Source organism: Motacilla alba, chromosome 13 (genome assembly GCF_015832195.1).
Source record: "Motacilla alba alba isolate MOTALB_02 chromosome 13, Motacilla_alba_V1.0_pri, whole genome shotgun sequence".
NCBI classification, from domain to species: domain Eukaryota; kingdom Metazoa; phylum Chordata; class Aves; order Passeriformes; family Motacillidae; genus Motacilla; species Motacilla alba.
This window is the reverse complement of record NC_052028.1, coordinates 4,985,770-5,008,921: the sequence shown is the minus strand read 5'-3', so window position 1 is coordinate 5,008,921 and position 23,152 is coordinate 4,985,770. Positions and strand designations below refer to the sequence as shown.

Here is a 23,152-nt window from a genome sequence, read left to right as displayed (position 1 = left end):
CTGAGGGGGTGAAAATGTGGTTTAGCAGAGGCAATTAACATGAGAAAGTAAGACAGATGCTGTGCAAATAATTCATAATGAATAATTTCTTTGCTCCATTATGTGTTTGCAAGTTTTCCAAACAAACTAGTTTTTCTGATGTATATGTTCAAACTGTTTGCTGAATAATATCTATGCATAATTTTTTATGTAATTCATTCATAAGCAGAGCTTTTTGAATATTCAAGCCCTTTTTGAATGGGTATGTAGGTTGTGCAACACATTTCTCTTTTCCAATTGGAGAAACATGACTTATAGGTTCTGCTATGAATAATCACAATATTTAACAATATTTGCTTCATTATTTTACCAAACATTCCTGCTAGTAAACTCATTTGTTAAGATAATCATGGAAAAAGAGATGCACACAAAAGCAAATAAATTAGCCTGGCATCCTCTCTTTTCTTTCTCACTTGAGAAAAATAATTTGCACTGTCCATAATTCTGTTTGTCTTTCATTAAAATATATGAGGAAGCTGAAAATGCAAAATCATAGTCTTAAACAGATTTGGGTTTCCTATGGCTGTGGAGTCACACTTAATGCACAGAGTGCCAGCCCAGCCCTTCAGAGCTGGGGCTGCCTTTGGCCCCCTGCCAGAGGGGCAGCCCCTGGGATGGCTGAATCTGTGTCCCTTCCATGGAATCTGCCTCCCTTTCCATGGTATCTGTGTCCCTTCTAGGGAATCCACCTCCTTTCCATGGAATCCTCCTCCCTTCCAGGGAATCCTCATTTCTTCCATGGAATCCATGTCCTTTCCATGGAATCCTCCTCCCTTCCAGGCAATCCTTGTCCCTTCAGCAGCCAAATGGGTGTTTGGAGCTCCTGCTCCACGGCATAAAGAGAAGGCTCCCATGCAGGAAGCTAATGAAGATAAATACACTGTTTGTTGGCATTCAAGGTGATTAATTGCCGGAAGCAAGGTTAATTATGCCAGGAGTAACAATCAGCATCAGGGACAGACACCCAGTTTGTGTGGCCCATTGTTAGACATGTGCTGGAGTTTGAATTTGAACACGAATGAATTAGTGTGGATAGTGTCTTCTTACATAGCTGCCATATATTCTTAATTATATTTAGAGTCATATTTACTTGGAACACTAGAAAAGTCAGTTCTTCTCTAAGTGAAGCAGGTCATCAGACCTGAGAGACTGCAGCATTCTCAGGATAAATTGTATATGATGTACTTAAGGATGAGTGAATTCCAGTTCCAGAATCGTAATAGCAATGTAAAGACTGCATTTGATTTTCTATATTTAATTTTTTGTACAAGTTTTTATACTGAATATATTCTATATCAGAGTTTCTATATCAGTTTACTATTTCAATAGTGATAATTAGGAAAAAAAGTAATATTGGTATTAGTAAAATAAGTTTCAGGTTCCTCAGAGGACAGTGAAAGCATTTAAAGTTCTCTTGTTGAGGTACCTTTATATCCCATGTATATTCTCTCATTGAGGATCTGACAGTCTCAGTTTACACCTTCTTTTTTTCCTGAAATCAGAAATTAGCCTGGGAATAGCTTATGACAGGAATAGTACAAAGGATCCCCGGCACCTTTTTAACACTAACAGGACAGAAGAATGCAAAGAACATATAAATACAGTTTCACAAATGTCAGTTCTGCAAAAGTGTATCAGTGTGAGAATGCGCCATTTTCACATTTTACACTGAATGATGTGAGAGCATTATTACACATAATAATGACCAAGACAAGTATTTTAAATAACTGAAGTACAGCTACATGCCTTTGGAAGAGAATAAGAAGAATAAAATAACTTGCTTAGCGAGTACTGGTGCTAACCAGCATTTAAAGATTCCTTCGGAGGCAAAGAAATGATTGCTTTAATGAGCACAGAAAATGAAACTGTTTGAAAATACAGAAGAATTACAGTGAAGTGACATTAAACCTAGAAGGAAATTGTGGATCACTAAGTTGGCAGATTTTATATGTCAAACATGACATTTTTAAAAATGAGATATATGTATTAAAATAGGAAAACAACATAAAAGAAAGCACACATTAAACCAACCCTGTTGAGTAAATATTATTTTTATTCCTTGGATTACTTGCATTCTCTTCCATTTTTCAGCATTTTAAATTTCAACTTTATAAAACATCCAGACATAATAAATGCTTCAATTCAGTTTCGGTTTATTCTTTCCTACTTATCTACAGTTAAAAATCATGTTTCATTAATGATAAAAAAATAACTTCATTAGTGATTATTGGTGTTTTTGTAACCTTAAAACACACATTGTAGGTTATACATCTCTGAAAACATATTTCCTGCTCAAACTTCCCATTCTTCTATGGCTGCCTTAATTTCTTTTTGCACTGCAGGAGTTCATACTGGTAGAAGTGATAAATGGACGTGTTTCTTTGCATTATACATATTTACAGCAAGTAAACTGTGTCTACCATATCACTTTATAAATCTATTGCCCAGTGCTGCTATAGCCAATGCATTAAATATTGGGCTTCTCAGGGACTGCTCAGTGCAGTTTAACACAACAGATAATGAAAGGAGATCAGGCATGAAAAGTTCCTCTTTATCTTGCACCTTTCGTCACACAAAGTAGCTGATAACAGCTAAGTTCATCATCCTTCTTTCATACAGTATTCAGGAAATCAGGCACTTAAACCACGACCTTCAAAGAGAGAGGACCGTGTCATCCTCTTTAGTCAGTAGCAAAAAAAGGGCTCTGATCCTGAATGGAGTTGTTGGATTTTGTCAGAAGATAAATTAAGCAGCTGAATACTTTTGTGTGCTTGTATGGAAGTTCTTTTCAAGGAAATACTTTGCATTAAAAGAAAAGAGAGCATAAGAAGGCACAGAACATAAAGGTTAGTAATGAAAGACGGGGCCAAATTAAGGTTGAACAGATCAAAAGTAAAATTAACTAACAGCTTCCTTAAAGACCCCTCTCTAATATTTAATTATTTAATATGCTGAAGAATGCTGAAGAATTCATGCTACCTGTTGGAAAAAAAAATGTTATCCCAATCCTGAAAATTTATGTTGGTTTATTATTATCTAGTATTTTTCATTCTCTTGATAGTTCTTATGTACTGAGAAAAATGAAAAAATATTGTTCTCACTTGAGGGTAAGTGAACCTATGAAAGCTAAAATATTCACTGATCTGTGAAAATATTTTTAGATAACAAATTCCACTTTCCCCACCTTCTAATTCCTCCCTCAGTCTCCAGAGTGGTCTTATTTAAAAGGAACAAATTCTGTTGGTGAAGTTTGCATTGGCAGTTCATATGGGGGTAGATGTGTATCACTCAGAATGCACTGTCACAAACTGCACATCCTGTTTATGTATTGGACACTCCTAGTTTTGCCTTGTTTTTTGGTTTTTTTTTTTTTTGTTTAGTTTCTTTAGTTTTTTTGTTTGTTTATTTTTGGAGGGGTTGTTTTTTTGTTTGTTTGTTGTTTGGTTTTTTTCTCATGATTGTATCCCTAATTATTCTTTGCATTTTCACATTCACCTTCCAGTTCACAGGCTCACTGCTGAAGCAGACTGCAAACTTAACATTGCTTTTGATGCTGGCTTCAAATCTTAGACTGATTGAAGTAATTTCAATCTTATGTAAAATAATTACTTCATCCTTTACACTTCCCTACTTGCCTTTTTTTCTTTCTCTGTATTATGTTCCAGATATTTTATTCTACTGCTTCTTGTGACTAAGCCAATTTAAGTGACCTTTCATTTAGACTAGGTACTAGAACTGTCTGTGTGTGGTGCCATTTACCTAAAATCAGCCTCATTCCATCTTGTGCAGAGTGTGTGTCTGTGGGGTACCTCATCCACACCAATACCACTTCAGGCAGAGCTGAGCTAAAACCATTCCTGACATCAGAAATAAACATTGATTTTATTCTTAGCTCGCTTTTTCAGTGAACTCATTGTTGCTATCCAGAACACCCCCTGACCTCCATGGTTTTTATCACAATCACCTGGTGGCATTTTCTCCCACTCTCAAAAACCATATACAGACAAGTACGTAAAGCAAATAGTTTTTCTTAGTGTAATGGCTACAACCTCTCAGTAAGTGCAGTAGGAGTACAAACTGTTCATCCTCTGTGGTGTCAGAGTCATTGAAATGGCTGAGAGAATTAACATTGCAATTACACTCAGACAGGAGCTTTCCAAACCAAACTGAGGAACAGGTAACAACTGTTAATGTTACAACAGCAATGACAATACTCAGATTTCAGTATTTAGGAACTGGAATCTAAAAAGTCATTGGAAACCAGTATGACTCCAGTAACTGGGTGGGCCAGAAGAAGGTAAGAGACCTGAGTCCTCGTTGTGCTCTCAATGTAAAAGTGTTGTTATCTTATTGCAAGAGTCCCACACCTTCTCGGTGATTTCTCATGGGTAGCTCTTCTCAACACTGCTCCTTCTTCTTCAAAGTCCATACAGTAACTGACTCTAGGTCCCACTTCTCCCTGTCTTACAGGACTGTTCTTCCCTATTGGTTACAGCTGTGAGTCAAGCCTGTTTCTGATCTTGGATAATTGGCCTGGCTGCAACTCTTTGGGGGTAAAGCTGCTTTTGACACATTTCTTATACTCTATTCCCACCACAAGTCCTGATTCATAGAGTAAGAATGGCCTTGATATTTGTGTCTTTAGCTTAAGAATTGTATTAGTGGTCTAGGATTATCACATAAGCATTCTTAGCACAGTAACTACTCTGGAAGCAGGGCATCCTACCAATTCTGCAACAGTGACACCTAATTTTAACACCCACAATGTGTTTTTTTCCTGAGAGCTGAACAATTTAAACACAAAAATTCTTCTCAGTGACCGGTGAATTCTCCTCTTGGTCAACCAGATGAGCAAAGATTCATCATTTGCTTCCAGCTGGTACTAATCCGCTTTACACTTTGTTGACAGCAATATTCTTCCAAATTCCTTTCAACTATTTGTGGTCAGCTGTAGGGAAAAAAGAGGTCAGGTGTGTCAGTTCAGAGCTTGTTGTGTACAGAACACACACCACAGCACGCAGGTGGTGTTCTGGTGAGTGTTTTGCATCCACCAGGGATGGCTGTGCATACTGAACCTGCTCATTTGCAGACAGCAATTCCTCAAAGTACAACAACATTCCATGCCTATAAAAGTCTTCACGTTTTCTTAACTTTCCACTGAGCAGATGGAAGGACTTTCCATCTTTTTTTTTCTCCCTCTTCTTCTTCCAAAACTGCAACTTTGTTGATGGCTTTGCATTGTTGAGAGCTGTTCAAGCACATAGCAAGTGGCTTTCTACCTGCTCGGTGCTTCCATTTGAACCACTTCAAAGACAGGCTATCATTCTTACAATGATAAGAATAAGGCTGCCTATAAAAGGGAAGGAGAAAAAAAAGGCTAAAGAGACTGGAAACTACCTGAAAATACTAGTAAAATTTCAACACCTTTCTTTTCTTTTTGTCTGATGAATTACATGCAGTTTCTGGCAATATTTAGGAGGTGACACAAACTCCGTTATTGCAATGTCAAACATACACCACACTTACTGAATTACCAAAAAAGGTAATTCCAGTGTGTTAAAATTCTGTATCATGCCACTCCTTCTCTGCTAGGGGCTCACTACGTGACACAGAGCTACTTCTCCCATACCATGGTGTGGTTACTTCCTTGGAACAGAGAGATGAGAACACTCATATGTGTATTTTTTTTATTATTATTACTTTTCCCATTATTTATTACTATGCAATTGCAGACATAGAATTAAGAATGAAAATGGGACATTTAAATCAGGTGCATGACTGACTAATGATATTGCAGTATATATGATAAAGGTAGGAAATTGTACCAATTAATTAAAATAATCCTCTTTACAACACATTAAAACATTTGAGAGGCATTGTTCAGGAAGATAAGCTCTCTCTTTATTCTGAAGAGTCCTATGTTGTTACAATGGATCATTGCATTTCACAATTTCCAGCTTACAGGGTTGGAAAAAATAATGGTTATCAGCTGGAGTGACCTCTTTTGTGATGCCAGACAGTGAACTTCTCCAGGTAACCACTCCATCAATCCTGTAACTTACATTTGAGATGCAATATAACTTTCAGAAAGATCCTATTTTGAATCTAAGCAAGACCAGAATGTGCACTCCTAAAATTTCACCTTCACTGTAAAATGTATTTATATAGCATCAGCTTCCAGAAATCCTTTTATCATGCCTGTTTTGATCAAGCTACAGCAGTGTGTGTGGTGGAGCACCTACATCTAATAGAGAAATAATGATGTATAGGGACACACTGAAAAATCAGCAGTTCCAGGTTAGAAAATTCAAACGTGTGCTTAAAAGGCAAGGGGACAGGCATCCAGCAGTTACCACCAGTAAACTGCTAATCTTTCTTGTTGCCTCCTTTCTTCTTTTCTTTCAAATCACACTGAAGGTCAATTTTTCAAAGAAGAGTGAAAAGAGAGAGCCATGGCCCTTCTGAAAGTGGACAAGATGCTCTCCTGTCAGCAGGCGCTGTAAGTGACAAGGTGATTCTGAGAAAGCCCCTGAAGGCATTGAGGACTGGAGCTGGTAACATGTGCAGGCTCCAGGCTGTGCCTTTTCAGCTCAGCCATGGAGCACTGGCTGATGCAGCAACAGCAACGGGGCAGTGACACAGCTACAGTCTCATTCCTCAAGCCCCTTAATAAAAACTGAAGAAATACACTTATATTCACTTCAGATCTGCTCCCTGGAACTTGTTCTTGAAGGTAGGCATGCACATTCTTTCCTCCAAACAACTAAACAGAGCTAATGTATTTAAAATCTGCTAAAGGAGAGGTAGCCTATGGTCACCACTTACTGACTAATCCAGTAGTTAGAGACCTAAGCCAAGAAATTAGGTGTTTGGGTTATTCTCTGCAGCCTCATGCATATTCACTGCCACTCCCTGGAGAATACCCTTACCTGCAGATCAAAAGGAAAGGAACAAACCTGTCTTCCATTGAAGCTGTACCACCACATCTAAAGGAATCCAAGATCAATTTAAATAGAGAACAAGAGGAAGAGAGAGCATGGTTCCCTGTCTTCTGTTAGGACACTCATTTTAGACACAGTTATTCTCCTAAAACTTACATAAATTGTCTTTCATTCTGGATTTATATAGTTAACATTAATCCTGAATGTGGACACAAAGCCACTATTCCCACATTGGTCTTAGTGATACTGCCTCAACATGTAACTTCGGGTTATTTTTGTTTTGATACTCATCCACTCCCAGCTGTCATCTTCACTAACCCAGAACAGTGGGAGCATGTACTCAGTTATTCACCGGGACAAACTAATGCTGCTTATAGTAAACTGCCTTTCAGAAAACAATCCCCCAACCTGAAATGTCACCCGTGTTCTTTTTCAGTAGATGCCTGACCTTGACTCCACCAGCTCTGTGGAACAAATGAGGCCACCTTACCAAGGCAACTGGATTGGTCTGTGCCATTAACCCATATCCATCATAATTGACCAGCAACAAACCCTTGCTGCATGGCATTTAATAAGCCATTTGCTTGTTCTCTCTCAAACCACTGGTCTGTTTAAGTAGCTTTGTAATATTCTGTATGCCACTCCAATGAGGTGAAGATTTACAAATATCTTTAGATTGTATGAGCTGAATGAATTCTGAATTTTGTTAATTTGCCTAATCATCATAAGCATCAAGTCAAATGTTTTATGGACTGCTATTACAGACTTTCCATTACCTTTTTCACTGACACGTACATCCATCATAATGTAGTTGGACAAGATTTGCTTCCAAGCTCAGTGTAATTCTGTCTTTCTTTACTGATAGGGACAACTCATTATTTAACTGCAACAGTCTTTTTAAGACTTCTCTAGCATTCATTTTTGCAATCTAGTTTATTTTCAAGCAGAAATGTTATTTTCAGTAAAATGACTGCCACAGTATATTATCTGTACACAAGTTTCTCTGCAGAATCAACACATCACCGCACATACATTAAAATCTTGACCACGGCTTTAGAGACAAGGACACATCTTGAAATCTGTGAAATGCCAGGGAAAGAGATGAGGCCAGGGAGAAGTTGTAGTTCTGTGGATCTTCACTCCTGTGAATAGATGCAGTCCTCAAGCGACAGCATTGCATGTAATTTACCAAGCTCTACCAGTATGCTCAACTCTCCCCTTTTCTCAATTAACCTTGAAAAGCTGAGAGATGCTTCCCTGCTGGTTTCTGGATTGCCCCTTAAAACTCTTGCTCTTTGTTGACAGTTACAGAACTACAGTTGCAGTTGGAAAATTAACTCTGCTGTAGTTTCCCTCTAATCAGAAATTTACAGTGCACTTTCCCCAACTACAGCGAATCCAATGTGCTCCAGTTTGCTGCATTTCTCTACAGGGATTTTCCATGCTATGGAATAGTCAGGAAGTCGATCTGTGGCACTGTTAGCCTGCTGCTGTGCATTGCCCATGTCCCAGGCTCCTTTTCACTGCTGTTTCTGATTCCTGGCTAATTTCAGTTGCTACTTTCCTCCTGGCCTTGCCAAAAGTATATACAAAGTTTAACAGGTTGCCATAAGCTTGTGCCTTGTACTTTGTCACTCCCTTGTTTCCTGATCTACTTTGCTTTACCGCTTCTGGTTTTGGAGGTCTGACAGATGTGTAGCAATGTGGAGGGAGAAGTTAAACGTTGAATAATAGTCAACGTTTCATTATTTCAGGTGGAAAAATATGTATTCTGTGCACAATTTGGAAGCAACATTATATAGAACACGATGATTGAGGCTAAAGCAATTCTGTTCTGCAGAAGTGACAACAGTCGTTGGAACGGTTCTAACTCGTGGCAAGAAGATGGAAGCGATTTTTTAACAATTCTTTTTTTTTTTCCCCTCTTGACCAGATTTTGTTGTCGCCTCCGCGCGCTCCTCGGGCTGCGCAGCGGCGGCCGCGGGAAGGGACCCTCCCCTCCTGATCCGCATCCCCTCCTGATCCGCATCCCCTCCCGAGCCGCATCCCCTCCTGACCCGCATCCCCTCCCGAGCCGCATCCCCTCCCGAGCCGCGATCCCCTCCCGAGCCGCACGGCCTCGGGACGAGCATCCCTCCGCCGAAGACCCGGGGCGTCCCCGCCTCCCGCGCCTCTGCGGCAGCGCCCGGCCGGGGCAGCCGCCCGCTGCGCGCAGGGACGGTCAAGGCGGCAAGGACACGCTGGCGCTGCCGGTGCCGCCGCTCGCGCTCCCGTCCCCAGCCCCGCTCCCCGCCGCCGCCGCGCGCTCCCGACTGCGCGCGCCCGCGCGCCGAGCGCGGCGATTGGCTGCGGCGCGCGCGCGGCACCCGCGGGGAGGGACGCGCGCGCGTCGGGGCCGCGGCGCGCCCGCGCGCGCGCTCCCCCTGCCCCTGCCCGCCCGGCGCGCGCTCCCGCCCCCAGCCCGGCGCGCGCTCCCCCCGCGGCCGCGGCTCCCGCGCTCCCCGGGGGCGGCGCGAGGCTGAGGCGCTGCCGCCCGCAGCTGCCGCCCGGCGCTCCGCTCCGCTCCTGTCAGCAGCGACGGGACGCGCAGCGAGAGCGGAGCCAAGGCGGGGAAGGGCAGGGAAGGAAGGGGTGTCCCCTCCTCACTGAAGGAATCCGCACCGGTGCGAAGTTATCGCCCAGAGACGGTGAGAGGCGCTCGGGCTGCTCAACCTGCCGCCGCTGCTGGTAAATGCTCTTCACTTCTCACTTGCCGGCATGCCCGGGGCTCTGCTCCCCTCTCCGCCGCGCTCGGCTCCGCGGCCGCGGCAGCCCCGCTGTAATCGCGCCGCTGGAGTTGCCAAGTTGGGATGCGTGCGGGTGGCGGAGCCCGCGGGGCGCGGGCCGTGCCGGGCGAATTCAGCACTTGGAGAGGTCATTAGTTGCATGAGTTGCAGGCTAGGAGGATTCTCCGTGCCTCCGCAATAACTGCTGCCTTTCTGCCCATTAATCCTCATCCTTAACCGCTGGTATTTCTTATATTTCCACCGTGTTTTAATGTTGTCTTTGCTTTTTTTAAGCGGCTGGGGTTTAATTTGTTTATTTACTTTCTTTTCCCCTTTTCTTCCGAGATTGTAGTAGAATGTTATTATTTATTTCTTCAGTGTTTGCCAACAGTGTGGGAAGGTATCGCTGATTCAGAAACTATTGTCCACAGTGCGTCTCGGCTAGGAACAGGCAGCAATAGGAGAAGGCAGGCATTTGTATTCCGAAAGGGAATTAAAAAAAAAAAAAAAAAAAGCTGCTTTGCATCATTGCCGCAGATTTGCGGGGAGCACTGAGGGACGGTGATATTTTGTTGTTTGCGAAGGTAATAAACACCGAAGCGCTTTGGTGTTTCACGCATAGCCGTGCGATTGAGCTGTTTGGGAATTGCTCCGGATAATAAATTCCTGGCTGTGGAGGCAGGCATTGCTGGCATGGATCACAACCGGCGCTCAGACAATGTACCGGCGTGTGCTGACACCGGAGCGCGTCCCTGCTACACCTGCCGTGGAGTGGCACTTTGACAAGAGACTGGTTTGTCTCCTGCATACACCCAGACTGAAATTTAAATAAGGTGCGAATTGAGCTCTTAACTCTCTGTCTTTGAACCAGACTCCTTTTTCAACACTTCTTGTTAGGATTCTTGTGTAAACATCTATTTGTAGCAATTTCGGGAGATTTAATAGTACGGATATCCTAATATGTGCTTTTATGCCTTTTTTTTTTAACTTCATGCTTAAGTGTTCTGTCCTTCTGAAAAGCTCAGAATGAAATGGCAAGTACTGTCTGTGTGTGTCTATATGTTTGTGCATAAATATTTAAATATTTACGTATAATGTTTGGCTTGTACTTGTTTAAATTTACAGAATCTTGTATATGTGGAGGAAACAGGTATTATAACAGAATTAAAATGCAGGAACACAGAATTAAAGGAGACTTTGTTTGTAAGGTTTAGTTGTGTAGTTAGAAGATTATGTAAGATCAAAGACATTCAAAATGCATGTGTCCTAGGGAAGTAAAGTGCAGAAGGAGCAGCATTCTAGCAATTTAAGAATATAAAGCTGTGCTGTAACAATACCAAATGCAAGCTGTCAATAATTCTCTGTAGCTATCCAACATCTTCACAGGGCACTTTATGGAAGGCTGCTTAAGATCTGATGTAATTAAACCACAGTCTCTGTTAAGGGCAGAGTTAATGAAAGAGTAGCATCACCTGTTAGTATGGTTACTTGAGGTAAGTGTAGTAGCTTACAGTGGTTGTACAGACTCAAAAGTTTTTCTTCAAACTTCAGAGGAATTGAGAAAGATGTTTCTTTCTCTAAGACATTTGTATTTGTCATTCAGCTGGTACAGAACCACTGTACAGAATAACAACTGGTCTGTTCTAAGGGGCTTATTTATATAAGTGCTAGGTAAAGTCAGTTTTTACAAGAGGATGACAACCTAATGATAAGGAACATTTCTTGCTTTGTCAAGATTTAAGATATATAAAAACAACGTGTTTGAACATCATTTTCCTGTGCCTTGGCAAATCAGTGACCAGGCTGATGATTAATTTGGCTTGGCCCATATGCTGAGGTTCCTAGTTGCTGAGTAATAAATAAAAACTAGTCTTCCATCACACCCATATAGATTGTGTGGTATTCAAAAAGCCAACTGTGAGGTCTGAGCTTTAATTCATTTTAAGAGGAAAACTTTTCTAGCTGTAGTGTCCTAGTGCCCTGGCAATGCCTGAGAACTCAAAGAAGTAATTTTTAATCCAATTATTAACACATTTACAGCATGTTTTTTAAGGAAAAAGTTTTGGTCCAGATAATGTTTGAATTTTTATTCTGCTTTTAAAAAAAATTTCTATTAAGACAGTACTCATAGGAAACAATAACATTTTAGTCCTCTACATGCTTATTTTTTATAGGGATAATTAAAATAATGGTCTTTCTGTGTCATTAGCTTTTAACTGCTTGTGTAGCATGGGGAGAATTAACACGTGAGCATCACTAGTAATGCTTTCCTGTAATTAAACTGAACTGTATTTTCGCTTGTTATATTTCACACCAAAAGTCAAAGCTACAGGAAAGAATTGAGGAGGTACTTTCTTATATTAGGTCACACAGATCACCAGAGGTTATTTATTTGAGGGGGCTAATAGTTGCATTTCTTTGCCTTTTTAAAGAACAGTTTTATTTCTGATATCTATATACATCAACTTCTCATACATGGACATGGTTTTGGCATTTTCTTGTCAAATGCTGACATTTTTGTTTCTGCAGTCAAAGTAAATTTCCTGTGAACACCTTTACTGTTAGTCATGGTGTTAGTTGTATTAGTGATTGTGTGCTTAAAATTATTTAGAACAACCTAGAAAAGGGAAAATGTTGAGTTCAATCAAGTTCAATGTCTAGACTTTCTTGTTTGAGAGGTCAAACTAAACTGAAGGTCAAATTAGATGAAGACAAAGCTCTAGCCACTATTAGAGTACTCAAGTCAATATACCAATGTTTGAAAAGCTGTTTTGTGTTTGTTTGCATTTTACTGTGAATTTAATCCCTCAGTCCTTAATGTTTTTGGCAAATGATGCACATAGGAGCACCACTGAAGTCCATGCTTAAAGATAAGACCTAAAAATTACTGGGCTGATCCTTTAAACAATAATATTCTTTTATATAAATGGATAGTTCTAAAAAGTTTGCCCTTCCTTGCCCTGGATCTGTAATAGAAAATACAACCTTACAATATAAATTAAATTCATTTCTACTAAACTAATTAAGATAAGAGATGTTTTAGTCCTTACTTGCTCTTTCAGAAGGTTAATATTTAATGGAAATGGCAAGTTTTTTCTCAGGCTTTTAAATTTTTTTTAACTATGCTTTACTTACAATTTCACAAGATCCTTATCAGGAAGAACAGTTTTATATAATACTCACTGTGCTACAACAGAAAAGAAGGTTTTGCTAATACTCAGTACAAGTAGAGCTGGTCCCCACTTTGTGACCGGAGGTGTCACATCCCAGAGCCTTCATGCCAACCGATGGTGACTCATCTTTCTAATTTCTTCCTGCACAAAGCAGCTCCTGCACAGAGTGCTCTTAGCGAAGTACGAAATGACTCTGGCTGTGTCACCCTGTTCCAGCCACAGGCTGCTCCAGCTCTGTATCCTGGCTGTGTCCGCAGCCTGGAAGAGCCCCTACTTCTGCTGCTGCTCAGAGAGTGGAGCGGCTGCAGCGGCGTGGAGCGTGTTCCCTGCAGTACAGCCTCCCCTGATCCACACAGGAGCGAAAAGAGACTCTGGGCCATACTCCGTTAGCTCAATTTTGTCTCACCATTATTGGTCTGCAGTGGGATCCCATAATGCCAGGGAAGTTCAAATACATTGTTTTAAATCCACCTTGCCGACTAACTCAATATAATCAGATAGACTTTTCGGATAAGCGGGAAGCGCGCTAAGCTTGGATATTATTAATCTTTTATTATTTTTTAAATAGGTTCTTTTTAGTTGAATTGATTGACATTCAGTGCCAAATAGTAATAAATTGTCTACTTTCATCTTTATTGTTGAGCATTAATAACCCAGTAGTCATCCAAACAGGGATGTAATTATAAGATTTTTAGTGACAAGCTGCACAACATTGGATTACCAACTTTTACATTTAGCTGAGCAGGTTGTGAATGGATGCATAGTGCACACACTGCTTTACACCAGTGGCTGTATTCGGACTCATTCTGGGCTATAGTCAGGGAAACAACTGATCTTAGGCCATGCCTTTTCTTTCCTTCAGGAATAGGTTTTATATAAGATACATGTTATTCTCTGATGAATGGAAATAAATTTTCACTGAGGAAGGGTGGTTTGGCTTTGGGGATTTTTTGGTTTTGTATTTGTTTGCTCTGAGTTGTCTTGGTTTTAACTATAATGCAACTCAACATGGCAAAATTAAGGGCAGAGTATCTCTCTTTTTGATAGGGTTTTCATTTTTTTTTGTTATTCTGAAGATACTTCTTAGCAAAAACACATTTAGGCAAAATATTAACTGTAACCATTCAGAACTACAAATATGTGTTAAAAGATTATAAAATACATAAGTAGATGCTCTTGAAGGGTTTTCTTAGTAGTTTGGGGCACCCTGCCTTTGCGTTCAGTAGCAGCCTTTAAAGCTTTGCACTGGTCTCAGTTCTCCAGATTTATCTGTTGTTTCTCAGCCCACACAGGCAAGGAAAACACCAGGGCTTGTTCAGAGGGGTGATGCAAGGCTATCTAAAATCCTTAATGAGCATATCAGTGAAACCCTTGAGGAGGATGGAAATAGCTTCTAGGTGCAGTCTGTGTGGGAGATGGCACGTGAAGAACGTGGAGAGGAGGCCAGGCCTGGACCTGTGCATTGGAAGAGGCACCTGAGCCATGGTTTAATCTCAATTGCTGCTTGGGGAGAGCAGTTTTGTTTCAGGTGCTCTTTGGGGGAGCAGTGAAGTGACAGAAACAAAACTGTCTTCTGCTGCTTATCCTGGGCAGTGTCAAGGCACAGGGAAAGCAGCCAGTGTCAGTTTTTTGAACCAGACCCAGAGGAGCTTTTCCCACCAGTGTGCATAGGGACAAAAGCTGAGCCTGTCTTCAGGTGAGTGCTTCTGTGCCTCCTGGGAACTTTTAGGTCTTAACTGTGAACAGGGTTGTTTCTTTTTTTTTAAGTTACTATGGCTTTTGAGGATAATTTTTAAGGAAGTCACTTTTCCTAAACAATTGAGTTGAGAGTGTTGGTTCTGCTGTGGTTTTGAGTGGCCCTGTACAGTATTGTCAGGTGTGTTGTGAAAAAAATCTGTCTTTTTATTAAGTTTAAGAGGTGTGGATAACTGTATGTAAGTGGAAACTGTAAAAATTCTTTTATGAAGCCATTGTGTAGGATTCTTGGGCTTAGATGTAAAACAGCAAAATACAGGAAGTCCTACTAAATATAAATAATAGATTTTTCCAAAGCTTTTTTCTGAGTATAATTGCCTAGTGACTTTTCTAATCTCTCTAAAAAAAGGAGGATAACTTATTGTAATAGTGTGCTCCAATATTTACCAGATACTAAAGCAACAGTAAGTACCAATGACAACAACAAAAAAAGTTTAATATTTAGAAAGGCAGAATACCAGATATTGAAATATAACAATGACACTAGAGAGAAGCTTTCTGGTCTTGAAAATAAAGTTCACTTTACTTGCCAGTGTTTCAGGAAATACTGTGTTTGATTCAGATTCTGGAGGTAAAATGAGTCTACTGAAATAAAGTAAATATTAAATTCATCCTAGTATATAAAAATACATTCCCTAGGGAGAAGTGTTGTACACTTCATGCTTGCCACATTTAATGAGTTTTCTGAACCAAATAAAACAAGTGACATGCAGTTCTGCTGTCACTGTGTAAATACATAATTGGCCATTACTCGAAATTTAGACATTAAAACAAAACAAAAAAAATATATATACTTTTCATCCTAGTTCCTAATTACAGATGCTGTAGGGTTGGATGTGCACGTGCAGGCTCTTGTGTTTGGCTTTGGGTCTGTGCTCAGGGACATTCAGAAAGTCGTGGTCCTTCAGGAGGTGGCAAGAGCATAGTCTGGAACATAGACCTTTCTCTTATGGAATGTTTTCTAGGGTGGGCATTTCTCCTAACTTTTCTCTGTGTACTTTTGAGAAGTACAGATCAGAGAAAATATTTTCACATTGTCTGTGGTTTTTGGGAGAGTGAGCTCTAGCTGGCTTCTGGTTTCCCATGAGAACATACAAATGTGAGCATCCACAAAAATAAGCCTTGAGAGCGTAGGGAAATAGTTTTCTCTCCTACTTCAACATAGCTGACAGCATTAAAATCAAAAGGATTATTATTTGGTCTCACAAAAAAGATTTTTTGTCAGACCCCTTCCAATCACAGAAAAGTTTCAGGCAAATCTTATTTTATAGAAGAATATTTGAATGAGTTGAAACTTGATGTATTTCACTACAGCTTTGAGTAAACACAAAACTACCATGGAAGTGGATTAGCAATTTTAATAATCGTGTAGCAGTTTGATTTGTTTGTGGTGTTCTATAACGTGTACAGTTATCTAAAACATGACAGAGTTTATGTAAACATACATGTGACACATGGGGGTCTAGCTTGCAATGAAGATAGAGAAAATTCCCATAGTGAATGGCTTTGATTTGTTCCTTCTGGTTTGGGAAACTGTGGCCTAAATATCAGCTAAAGAACACACAAAAACACTGTTAAGGGAAACTGTAAATTGCTATTGAGAGTGAGGCAATACAAACAAGGTTTTTAAAGAAAGTTTACTGTTTAGAGATGAGTAGGTGCCCGTAAGATGATGAAAAAATCCTGTTAGCTGTACTACTAAGTTCAGTTCTTAATGTCCTTCTGGACTTGGTCTTGGATTGCTGGCTGTGGAAAATCCTTGAGGAAAAAAAAGCGCTATAAAAGTATTTCTGTCAAGTCACCTGAAATAAATGCATATGTTTGGTAGTTGAGTCTTTTCAGGAGAGATTTATGGGAAGTGGACTGTCAGGTAGATTATTAATAATCTAAAAAGCAAGGATGGTAATAAAGATTTGTGTTACAACCTTGGCTACAAAAGGAACTAAACCTTTTTTGTTTTAGCAGAGAAGTCAGCTTGCTTTACTTCTCTCCCTGCATAGAGACTGACCTAAGTCTTCTCTTTCCCCTGTCTCTCCAGCTGCTTGTTGTGGGCGCAGAGCAGCCTGAGCAAAAGTCTCTTAGTGCAGTGCTAAATTTGGAGGTCACAGCTTTATTAACCAATTCTGAAGTATGTGGTATTGCAGTGCAAATCCTAGCTGACACCAATGGCCTCAGCTGTGGAGTAAAGAATAAGCTGTGCAGTAGCTGTCTTTTCTTTCAGCTTTTCTACCTGCTAAGGAATGCTGACTGAAATCCAGAACACTGTCACCTTCTGTCCTCTGTGCAACATACCTGAGGCTGAGAGATGACACGAGAGTGGAGCTGCACAAAACGTATTTCAGAATCATGGCAGTGGCCAGGACCAGTGCTGAAGCACAATTTGCTGCAGCATTTTTCTGGGCTATCAAATTCACAATTATTTCAGTACTCCTTATAAAGCAGGCCCTCTGGAAATATCATCCTGGTACTTTGTTTCAGCACTGCAGGGCAAAGGAGAGACAGAGATCAGGATGTGCATAACCAAAATGCCTTGCCCAGGAACAAAGCTGAGATAGTGAATCCTCAATGGATTGCTGTCATCACTCTCTTCTCCTGCTCCCCTCAGATCATTCCCCAGCAAGGTGCTACCCCTTGCTTCAGCAGCCTGCCTATAAACAGCAGTCTCTCCCTCTGGGGCATGAAGAAGGGGAGAAGGAGAAAAATACAGGGAATAAAGTAACCTGAATAATGCCTCAGCTGCCCTGGGGTGTGTCTTTGTCTCTCAGAGTGCACTTGGGGCCGTGGCTCCACCAGTGCACAGCTGTTCTGGGTGAGCACCTGCGAGACCCCGCGCCCTGCGCTGGCCTCGGAGCCGTGCAGGGAAGAGCCGGCAGCTCCTCCTGGTACTGTGTCCCTTGTTGCGTTTCCAGTGAGGATTAGTAACTAATGAGTTGAATGAGAGAGAGCTTTCCCTTGGCTTTCACAAGCAGATGTCACTGCTGGAGAGAAGTGGTGAGAGGTGAGGAGAACCTGTGGATTGCCTGTGGAGTATTTATTCTTCTACTGAAGCTCTAATTACCTTACTGCAACTCTTATTCCATCTCTCCAGTAATCCCAGAGGCCTCTGCAAGTTCCTCTAGTTCAGCTGGCATTCTGTATCAGCTACCTCCAGGCTTAAATTGCCTTTCTTTTTCCCTTAAAGGAGGAGTAATCACTTCCCTCTGTGTTTCTTAGTCCAAAATATAAGCCCTTAATAGATTTCTCTTTTTCAGAGCACCTTATGCATTACCTCCATACCTGTCTCTCTCCCCATCACCTTCACTGACTGTGAACATTGGAGTTTATACATTATGAGTTCTCTAGATCTTGTGTTACAAGATTAGAATAGCTCTTGTGTTACAAGATTAGAATTTGCAGTTGTACCCCAGTTAGCTTTAGGCCAGCTTCCAGGTGACCTTTTCCCACACAAGGATACTGGGATAGAGAGATCTGTGTCATTCTCCTTGTCTCAGCAGTCTGCTTAGGAAAAGTCAGAATTGGGAGTCTGTTGATGCTCCCCACATCGATGCTCATTCCCTACTTGCCTGGTGGCTCCTTGCAAAGGAGACAGCCTTTCTCATTCCTCTGCTCTTGCAGAAGAGAAGCACTATGAAGTGTGGGGTTTAGATCCTTTGTAAAGCTGCTATGATTGCTGCTTTGTTCTGCCTCCATTTACCAAAGGTTTTCCATCTTGCCCTGGGCACAAAAGAGTCTCTGATTATTGTAAATTTCCTGACCCCTGGAATGATGTATTAGAAGTCTGATGTGTAGTCAGACTGGGTTAGTCCTTGTCAGGAGGAAACTTGGTGTGTATTCAAAACATATTTAAGCAGCTTTCTTGAAAACAAGTAACTCATCCCATGTATTATAGAATAGGAATGTCTTTAAATTTACAATCCAAAAATACTTGGATAAAATGACAGTTAAGTCTGAATTAGGTATGTTTGACTATTAAGGTCTGATCCTGAAAATAGTCATTATTGCCCTGTTGTTGTTCAAATGACTGTGCATGGGAAAGGATCACCTGCTTAGGGCAGCCTCTACTAGAACACATTTATCTTATTGTTGTCCATTTGCAGTTTAATTTACACATTTGAAAGAAGGACACTTACAAGATGGTTAGATGCCACTTCAATTTTGCTAATGAAATGCTGTTTTGTACTTAGTAGACCATAATATTGGCACAGCAGAACCTATCATTTATAGCTAGTAGGTATTATTTTCAAACTAAGCAGAAAGAAACATATATATGAGCTTGCACTTGTGGTAGTTGAAGTTTATTTATGCCTTGCAGTGATTATAGTGACTTGGGATCAAACCTTGCTTATCCATGCTACAGTTTTAGCTGGGTAGGGGGGCTCACTTCTTGTTTCTAGGTGCTTTTCTTTACAGAAAAAGAGAAACAAATGAGGCTTGGCACCACACATTGCAAAAAGAATTGCTGAGGTTAAAAGAAAAAGGTGCTCAATATTTGGTTTGAGATTGCTTTCCATTTAGGCAGTGTGAGCAGAAGTGAAACCAGGGGCTCTCATGGTAGTTCAAGAGCAGCTATGTGCTACTCCATCTGTGTCTTGCCTTGTTTGCAAAAAAGGATCTTGGCAGGCACGGCAGATGGAAGCACTATGGCTGGTGTGCTGTTTCCTGGGTCCAGATAGTAAACTAGCAAAAATGTGCTTTAAAAATGTCTTGCTGTCTTCCTTCTTATATTACTTACCAACTCTACACTTAAGTCTGGCACAGCTGGATGTAAAGCTCCAGGATCTAAGCTCCATAACCAAGGGTTATCTGACTTAGTTCTGTCAGTTCATGAATATTTTGGACTGCAATTCCCCAAATTTATTATGAATGCATCTGTCTGTGTCAGAAGTCATGGTAACCATACTCCTGTGTATTTTAACATAATGCTTTCTGTGTCAGGTGGTTGCATTATTTATTTTCTGTGTCAGGTGGTGGTCATTTATGTCATGACCCTAAAAGGAATTTCTTTGGTTGGATGGTGGTACTTTTTCTCCCTTCACCTTCCTTTTTCCCACTTCCCTACCCTGCTCCCCTCAGCCATGACATTTCTGGGGAAGATTTTACAAGTATAAAGTTTGCAGTTGACTAATTATCATATTGCCTGAAGTTGTATGTGTGCTCAGTGCCATTTCTTCTGTTTGCATGAACTCTTATTTGTGTCTACTACCAGTAGATTATAGCTAAATGCTGCATGTTAGGAATTGATGTTTTTTCCCACTTTGATTACTTGCAGATCCATAGAGCTGTTTATTCATCTTCTCTACTTAGCAATTATTTAACATCTCAGTTTGCTCACATAGTAAATCTGTAATAGCTTTTTGTATTATGGAAAACAATCCTTCCTTGAGTAAGGAAACAGTGCTGCAGGATAAGCTAATGCATTGAAAAATAAGTTTATTCTCCACTTAGAAAAAGGGCTGTTGCAGTCCTGCAGATAAGGGTCTGCATCTGTTGTCTCTGAAGAGCAGAGAAAATTCTGCTGGTTCCTTCATGCACTCAGCTCACAAACTGTGCTGTCCTTCCAGGTCTGCCATAGTAGGTGCATTTGGGAACTGGATTTACTGCCTGAAATGTATCAGTTTTGCAGAAAGATGTGTGCCTTTGGCTTTGCTAATTACGCACCTTTTGCAATTGTGATTTATTTTTCGTTTGTTTCTAATTGCGAATGTTTCAATTAGAAAGTGTTTTGGAAGATGATAAAAATTGGATGATGTTCTAGTATAGTAGGAGGAAAAAATTAATCCAGTTTTTAATTTCAGATAAACAGCTTTATTATAGAGGCTATCTTCTCTCTTTGTGATTAGTCTGAACATGGACAAGAGTATTTTGAAAAAAACAAAACTAAGCTGGCTGTGTTATTTTGGAAGTACGTGGCAGCAGGATGGCCCATTCACTGATTGCTTTTAGCCCATTATGGAACCATATTCTTCTTTCAATTACCAAGGCTCAGGTTTGGTCAAATAAGGTTTAGCCCTTCTCTTTAAAATTCTCCAAGGCTGAAATCCTTAGGTCAGGGGGTTTGATGTACCTCCCCACTGACCAGGCTGTGCCATGCAGGTGCCAGAAGCACCTGTGCCTCCTCCAAATTAAAACTGGGAGGCAGCACTAAAATCCCAATGTCACCTTGTTACCCATGTCCTGTCATCTCTGAAGTCCTGTGTTGACTAAAAGATGAAATTCTGGAATACAAGAGCTGAGCTTGTCTTAACTCCTGGGACACACCTGACAAGGAATATTTCAGTCTTCTCCTCTGACTTAAGCCATTATCCCCCTGAGTAATGGAATACAGGGGAATAATGGAATACTGTGGTTCACAGTGAAATATGGTGTCTCAATGGAAAACATGTTTTTGGGAAAACTGAGTAAGTTAGATCTTGGAGCTGTCTGCTTTTCTTAAGTGGTTTATTTATAGCTGTGCCTGAGTCTGTTGCCTGTGAGTTATCAGAGACTTTGCAAGATTAATTTGCAGTTTCATTGCAGACAGTAGCTTCTTTCACCATGAGACAGACTTTTTCCCCCCCTCCTCTTTCCTATGTCTGTGTGTTGCAGTTAAGGACACTGTTATCTTCTCTTTTGAGTGTCATGACTTACAATGGCTGAGACGTTATTCCTACATGGAAACACAGCTGGAAAAGGAATGCTTAACCTGGCTGCTCAGTTCCCCCAGCTACCATTTTACAGCTTCTGGGCTCTGTTCACTACCGTTTTGAGGTCCACAGGACTTCTCCTCAGACCTTCTTATCCTCCTTCTTTTCCCACTTTCTTGCAGGAATTCCAGGCCAGAAAGATTACTCGTCCTTTACCCCGGTTGGCACAGTTCAGTTCATGTACCCTTTGAACAACCCCCTGAAGCTTTCACCAAGTGAGACTGAGGTTGAAAATTAGAGAAAAGAAATAAACCCCAAACCCCAAATCCCCTTTCAAATGATAATAGCAAAGCACAGTATATCTGCAGTGGCTGTGAAATCCTCACCATTACTGATATTACAGTACAGACTAGCCAGCCATCCATCAGGGATGATTGCATTACCATTGATACTGTCCTGCATGAAGGGGACAGATTAGACAACTTTGCAATGGGGATCTCTCCCAGCTGTATTTTTCTGCAATGTACTGGACTAACACTTCATAGTAGAAATAGGTAGATTTAAACAGATGTCTACCAAAAACCCTCCAACCTTTTTCAGGGTGTGTTTCTTAGAAATCAAAAGTATTTCTCAAGTGACTGAACTGGAATTTTGAGTTAGGATAGCTGAAAACATGGATAGTTAGAGAAGGGTAAAAATTTTGCTCCTGGATACAAAAATCCTTGTAAGGACAAGGTAGGATATTGTGTTGTTTCCATTAAACTGTTTTTTTTTTTCCTTTTCAGGCTTCCTATCTAAGCAAGCCCCTACTGTATGGAAAGAAGCTAAAATCATAAGATACCTTTTACTGAGCTGTTCTTTTCATGCTGCAGCAGCTTTCTAACTACATAGCTGAAATTCTGCAGTAGTAAGTATCTGTATATCCCAGACAATTCATTTGGCATCATGTATCCTAAGAACAGCATCCAAATAGCTGCTGAGACTTCACCAAGTGCCATGTAAATACAATGACAGTGTCCTTATTTGGTGACAGACCTGATGTGAGAAACAAAAGCCCAGAAAATTAGCTCATGATTTACATCATACCAGGGACACTGTGAGGAGAGGATAATAGGAGCAAAGTCTTCATGGTAGTCCCTGGAACGCACATGAAATGGAGCAAGATGAAAGATTTAAGCTATAATCGCTTTGTGAGGGAATGCCCTGCCTCTCTCCTTGTTTCCCTGCATTGCATCAGTACTGATCTTTTAAAAGTGGAAATAGGTGCCCTCTGTGACTACCACTGTATCAGTACTGCAGAACAGCTCCTTGAACTCTGAATTCCACTGAGGTATCCCCAGATGCCCTAGATACTGCTGAGGCTTTCCCTAGAAAACAAAATACCTCAGGAAAAATGACCGATTATCCAGGCTGGCATAACCTTCCCACATACTTTTCAAATATAAATTACAGTGGAATTAGCAAGTAAAATATTGGATATTGTCTCTTTTAATGCTGTCCTTTGAAATTAATGGTAATGACGATTCCCCAGTTTGGAGTACATGGTAGTGGCTTTCTAGTGACTAATTGCCTCAGTCAGTAATGTAATAGATTTTTGCAACATGATAATGAAGGAAATTCTAATGAAGGTCAGATAGCAAATGGCTATGGAATCGTTAGTTTAAAAAATCTGTCAAAATGTTTAATAATTTCTTCAGGTTTTGTTAGAAAGTCTTTTTGACCCCTGGTGACAGACCTGTGATCATTAAAGGTATTTCAGTGATTTTGTGGGAAAACCAGACCTATCCTGTCAGGCTCTTCAAAAAGGGAATTAATGCTGCTTAGCTTGATGCATGATGTTGAGGTCCAGCTGGATT

General features: G+C 40.7%; 1 protein-coding gene across 17 annotated transcripts in view; it reads left to right on the top strand.

Moving 5' to 3' along the window:
• Positions 1-23,152, top strand: part of TENM2 (teneurin transmembrane protein 2) — a 1,086,458-nt gene that overhangs the window by 461,719 nt on the left and 601,587 nt on the right. For 11 of the 17 annotated variants that reach the window (XM_038149771.1, XM_038149770.1, XM_038149769.1 and 8 more), the window contains exon 1: positions 9,440-9,707. The exons of 2 other annotated variants lie outside the window; for them this stretch is intronic. The gene's annotated coding sequence lies outside the window, so the exon portion shown is untranslated. 4 more of the 17 variants (XM_038149755.1, XM_038149754.1, XM_038149759.1 and 1 more) reach the window with 4 other exon arrangements.